At 40.6% G+C, this 6,306-nt stretch overlaps 1 pseudogene; it reads right to left on the bottom strand.

Moving 5' to 3' along the window:
- Nucleotides 1–637: 637 nt before the first annotated feature.
- On the bottom strand, nt 638–5,216 carry LOC118889909 (annotated as a pseudogene).
- Nucleotides 5,217–6,306: the final 1,090 nt, after the last annotated feature.

Below are 6,306 nucleotides of genomic sequence, written 5' to 3'. Positions count from 1 at the left end.
GTCACTTATATGTGGAATCCAAAAAAATGATACAAATGGACTTATTTACAAAACAGAAACAGACTCACAGACATAGAAAACAAACTTATGGTTACCAAAGTAGAAAGGGAGTAGGGGAGAGATAAATTAGGAGCTTGGGATTAACAGATACACACCACTATAAATAAAACATATAAACATCAAGGACCTACTGTATAGCACAGGGAACTATACTCAATATCTTGTAATAGCCTATAATGGAAAAGAATCTGAAAAAGAATAGATATATCTGCAGATACATATATATATATACACATATATATATATGTATAACTGAATCACTTTGCTGTATACCTGAAACTAACACAACATTGTAAATCAACTATACTTCAATAAAAATAATCTGATGGCAATGATGGAAGCTGGGATCAATCTTGAAAAGGACAAGTATCATCTTACGTCTGCCTCAGGTAAAGCCCTTGTGTCACCTGTTGGCAAAGGGGGTGCTGCTCTTCTCTAGCAAGATGGAAGGGAATGTTTCTTCCCACTCAGAGGAATCCAGGGCTTGAAAATTCTCAGGTACATCCACCTACATGCCTGATGAAGGTGAGGAGATGCAAGTCCATTAAAAAAATTTGCTTCCAACCAGACTCCTTTCTCAATGGTGCCAGTCCCATTCTTTATTCTGATATCTCTTGGGCTCCTGGTTCCTTTCTCGGAAATAATCATCATGCTGATCTTCATTAAGGAGCAGGTCCTGGCACCTCCTGCTGCTCTCTTGGGACCAGCTAGATGATCTCTGAACAGATTTATTTTCCTGGAAGAGCTCCTGCTGGCACCCACACTGTAGGACTTGGCTTCAGTGCCATGAAGCTCTTAAGGGGGGAGATGAGGACACAGCAACACTCATCACTGACGACCTGAGACTGTTTGATAACAGTAATAGCTGCAAGCAGCATCTCAATCAAGTCACTGTAATCCCCTGCACTGGCTCCAGAAATCACTTTGGAAATGGCACTGTTGGAAATTGCTCTGTTTTGCTTCATGCTCCCTCCAAATGCAGCTTCACTCACCATAGAGTGTGGAAAGCCCAAATCTTGGCTGCAGTGGTGGATAGAGGGGCCAAAGGCCTTCATGTAAAAATCTGGTGGAGACCCCACTGTAGCATTTGGTGGGGGAAAGAAGGCTGGATCGAGGTAAAGGCGGTGGGATGACCCAGGGGAAGGTACAGCTAAATAAGGAGATAATGGAGGGGCATGAGACGCTCATGGTAGATGCCAGAAGGAAGAGGAGGGACTCCAAAGCTTGAGGAGAGAAGTGGTAGGGATGGAATTGGGACTGGGGCCAGACCCATCAGGTGAAGGGCTGAAGGAGGGCAGTTGAAATCAGGCAGCACACTGGGGGGCTTATCCATGTGGACGAATGAGAGTCCAAGTTGCTCAGAGTGTGGCCCATCCACCAGCCGAACCACTAGAATCTCGGGCATGGTCCCATGGAGCTATTTCCACTCTTGAGACTCAAATACATTCACGTTCTGAGCCCCTGCCTCAAACTGTAGCAGGTTCTGCCAGGTGGCTGACCTCACATCCACTTTTTTCTCCATTAAGTGCTTTTCTGGCAAGAATTTCCAACAGTTTTGTGGACAGTTTTCAGAGGCTTCCACCTCCTCAGCATACCCCTTTGGACTGGCCATTTGCTCCATTCTCTGCAAATTTCAACTCCACCACACCACAGACTCCTACAAAGTGAATAACCTGGCTCAGCTGCTTGTCTGTGGTCCACCAGGAGAAGCTGCTCACATAGACAGCAGTTTGTCTGTTACTCAGGCCACTGTAGGTATGCAGAATTACAGGGCTTATTGGGCTTGGAGTTGACTCCTGGTGAACAGGAAGAGGTGGCTTAGTACTGCTGCTTCTGTCATGTGAGGGCTGTAAGGTGGACCTCACCAAATGGGATTGCTTTTCCCATAACACCCAAATTGTGATGTGGTTTCTGCCGAAGGAGGCGCAGCAACAGGGTCCTACAGTGCCCACGGAGGGATGGTACTTCTGCCCGCACGTGCAGGGCAAGCTGCGTCTCACATGAGAAGGGATGGGGCGTATAAGGTGAGACTTGGCACGTGAGAGGTAGGGTCACTGGAGACCTCTGGCTCAGCGGTGAGAGACTGAATTGGACTGAATTCTTCCTCTGTTCTCTGGACATTTCTGACATAGCCCTTAATCAGTCACTGAGGGAGTCTCCCCAGGGTCAAAGAGGCACATTGCCTAGGGACAGAAGCTACAGGTTGTAGCATTTTCCCCCCGTCCCCCAACCCTCACCCGACCTTCCCTCAGAACATGGCAGCTGTCCAACCCCCCCCAGTGGTAAGTGATGTCCTTATCCTCAAGGGCAGTTCTGGGTGTCTTTAAAATGTAGAGATAACCAAATAAGGTGATAATTTGAGGAAAAAATATAGAATGCCAGAAGAGCCATTTACCCAGAGAATTTTGTCTCCCCATTTTTATTTTGTTTTTACTCAATAATACAACTTTTAGCTTTAATTACTGATAGCAAACAGAAAAAAAAAAAAAAAAAGGCTTGTCCCTCTGTTGTCGGTTATTTGTTTATCTTTCTGGTAGGTTGAAAATTGTATAAGAAACTTGATGATGCTATCAACATTTTATACTGCATTGTATTTTTTTCCTCTTGCAACAAAACATTTTAAAATGAGAAATGGGGTATGAGCTGTTAAACAAAAACTAAAAGACAAATATGTGATTCCACATATATGAGTTACCTAAAGTAGTCAAATTTATAGAAAGTAGACTGGTAGTTACCAGGGGCTGGGGGGAGGGGAGGGTGGGGAGTTAGTGTTTAATGGGTGCGAAGTTTCAGTTTGGGAAGATGAAAAGTCCTGGAGATGGATGGTGGCAGTGGTTGCACAATGTGAATGTACCTAGTACCACTGAGCTGTACACTTTAAAATGGTTAAAATGATAAATTTAATGTTGTATCTATTTTACCATGATACAAAAGAAAGGAAGAAAGGAAAAAAGAAAGAAGGAAAGAGGGAGAGGGAGGACGAACCCAGAGAGGAGACAAACACTTATCTGTAGACAGAAGAAAATTCCGCTCGCAAATCAGGATCTCATCTTTCAGTCGTGGATGGGATAAAAACAAGAGAGACTCCTACCAAGTCTGTACCCAAGGGCAGCCCTCAACAGGCTCCCTCCCTGATGAGTCTTTTCTTCTGGCACAGAAAGCAAAAACACGAGTATTAAATTGGATTTTTATGCCGTTCAATATTTCAGACTCTGGGTGCGGTGTGATTGCTGTATTTACTGAATGCCTGCAGCGAACCAGACACTCTGTAAACCTCAGAGTCACTCCTATCAGATAGATCTTATTATTCTCTCTCTCTCTCTTTTTAACAGATTAGCAAACTGAAACTCAGAGAGGTTGAACCGCTTCCTGAGACCTTAATGGTCTATTAAGCTATTAATGGGCTAGAAGCAGAATTTAGTCCTGGCTAAGCCTGTCTCCCAAACCACCCCACCACCCTCTCTTTCATTCAGTAACACTTGCAATGCTCTTTGCTGGCTGGACTCACACTAAGAAGGGACATGGTTCAGGAGGGTGCAAATTTAGTTCATTTCAACAAATGTGACAGGAGGCTGGTCGCTGTGCTAGAAATTGTTAAGTGGTGTGTGACCTTATATTATGCATTTCCATATAGTCTATAAAATGCCCTTCTGATTGTGACAAGAAAGCTAAAGTGGACAAAACATTTTGAAGGAGCCAGCTCAAAGGTGTTGCCACTGGCCATATGGAATATCATTTTGAAAATCCATGATACCCCTAGGGATACTCAGAGAGAGAGACAGAAAAAGAGAAAAGAGGAAAAGATCTTTATAGAAGAATAACTTAAAGAGAAGGAGATAATAAATAGAAACAAAATGATTTCATTAGAAATCATCATTTTGTAACCCTTATATAATAATTGATTCGGGCAAGGATTAATAAAGGATGCTAAAACCACTGGGTGAAAGTTTGTTGGAGAATAAGATAGTTATGTTATTCAAATTATTACCCCACAGATTCTTTTTTAATTAAAAATGAAAAAATATGTTTCCAGTGAAGATATCTGGCAGACGCTCCTTAACCAAGTGATCAAACTTGTTTCTCAGTAATAACAGAACAACATTTACATTCTCTACCTCTTTCTCATAAGCTACAGGGGGACATACACAATGTCATTTATGTAGTTGTCTTGCCAAAATGTTTAACTTGAAGCTTATCATTAGGACCAATCCAGAATTGTGGTAAATCTATAAGACAGTAACTCAGATTCTTCAAAATGTCAGTGTCAGGAAAGAAAAAAGAAAAGGCAGAGGGATACTATTCTATATTAAAGGAGACGAAAGAGATGTAACAGCCAGACATAATGCATGAATCTGGATTTCATCTTAGATTATTTAAAATTATTTATTTATTTATTTATTTATTTTGGTTGCACCAGGTCTTAGTTGCGGCAGGCGGGCTCCTTAGTTGCAGCATGTGGGCACCTTAGTTGCAGCCTGCAGGCTCCTTAGTTGCAGCACTCGGGCTCCTTAGTTGCAGCACTCAGGCTCCTTAGTTGCGGCATGCATGTGGGATCTAGTTCCCTGACCAGGGATCAAACCTGGGCACCCTGCATTGGGAGCTTGGAGTCTTATCCACTGCACCACCAGGGAAGTCCCCTCATCTTGGATTTTAAAAATATGTAAATACCATTTTGAAGGTAAGTGGACTGTATGTTAGATGATATTATCAAGTCATTGAAAGTGTCATTTGGGGTGAATTGTCATGATATTTGCAACTTATTTTTAAATGATTCAAAAAGTATGTTTTTATATATTATATGTTATATAAATATATAAATATAAAAGTTATACACATATATAAATATAAGTAAATATATAGGGACAGACAAAGGCAGAGACTGAGTAGAAACAATGACCAGCCTATTAGCAATGAGCATCCCTAGGGCCCACACTGTGGTCTTGAAATACTATTTCTCACTAAAAGAAACCAGAGCCTCTGGAAAAAATGGCTAATTCCAAGTCTGTGGCAGAAAATGACAAGATGAGCCTGGAATATCTTGTCTATCAAATACCAAGGAGGTTATGGAAGACTGTTAGGACCACCTCAAAAAATTTCACAGCCCACCTGAAGAAGATTTCACTGGCCAAAAATGAGAGAACTGGAGCTTCAGTCATGATAATAGTAATTTTGATGGATTAAAACAAATCAAATATGTTTAAATCTATGAGCTCAAAAAGAATTGATCACCTTCAGAATGTGATAGGGCATCAATTCATTAACTTGAAAAATGGTTTAAATAAAAACAAAGAATCTATCCTGCCTTTCTATATGAACTATATACCACTGGGTAACCAAATAATAGATTGGGGGAGTATCTCTTTATAATAGTGTTTCAACTAACAAATGAGTAGAAATTATTAAAATTAGAATATCTCCATTCTGCAAACCAAGTGAACTACTAGATACAGGCAGTAATCATCACCAATGGCTACTGACATCACACCGAGGGAGACAACCAGATGTGCCTCCTACAGAATTGCCTGACACCTGCTTGCCTTGACAACAGGATCAACGTGATCCAGCTGCCAATTTGCAGGAAATACAGAGGACAGAGGACCTGCTGAATTACACCACGAACATGCAGTCAACAGAATCCAGGCTGTGGGAACCTCTGCCAGTCGAAGGAAGAACACAGATAAAATGTAAGGGAAAGAAAGAGATCATTAAGTTAAAACTGAAAATATATTTTTTAATAGGCAAGACTAAATTATAATGTCCAGGGACATTTGATCACAATTGGGTGATAAAACTATTTGCAAAGCAGCAATTACTGTAAAAGTAATTGGGGAAGAGAGTGTTCATCATTGGAATGAGTCTCATGGACAGAGCTTCTGAAGTGGAAGCCAAAGTTTTATTTTCTGACCTCGGTTGTAGTTACAAAGCTGTTCACTTTTATAAAAATTAATTGTCATACATTTGTTTCGTGTAGTTTTCCATGTCTTTATTTTATATTCTAATAAAATTAATTGTTTTAAAAGAGAGAAAGATACTTTAGGAGACACAGCAACCAACTGCAATCTGTGGACCTTGTTTGGATCCTAATTTGAACAAACTAATTGTAAGCTATTTATGAGATAATCAGGCAAATTAAAACATTGATTAGACCTTTGATGATATTTAGGTATTATCGTTTAATTTTAGATGTAATAATGCTATTGTGTGTTTTAGAAAAAGAGTCATTATTTAAAGATACACACTGAAATA

Source organism: Balaenoptera musculus, chromosome 2 (assembly GCF_009873245.2).
Source record: "Balaenoptera musculus isolate JJ_BM4_2016_0621 chromosome 2, mBalMus1.pri.v3, whole genome shotgun sequence".
Taxonomy (NCBI): domain Eukaryota; kingdom Metazoa; phylum Chordata; class Mammalia; order Artiodactyla; family Balaenopteridae; genus Balaenoptera; species Balaenoptera musculus.
This window is presented reverse-complemented; position numbering and strand designations above follow the sequence as displayed.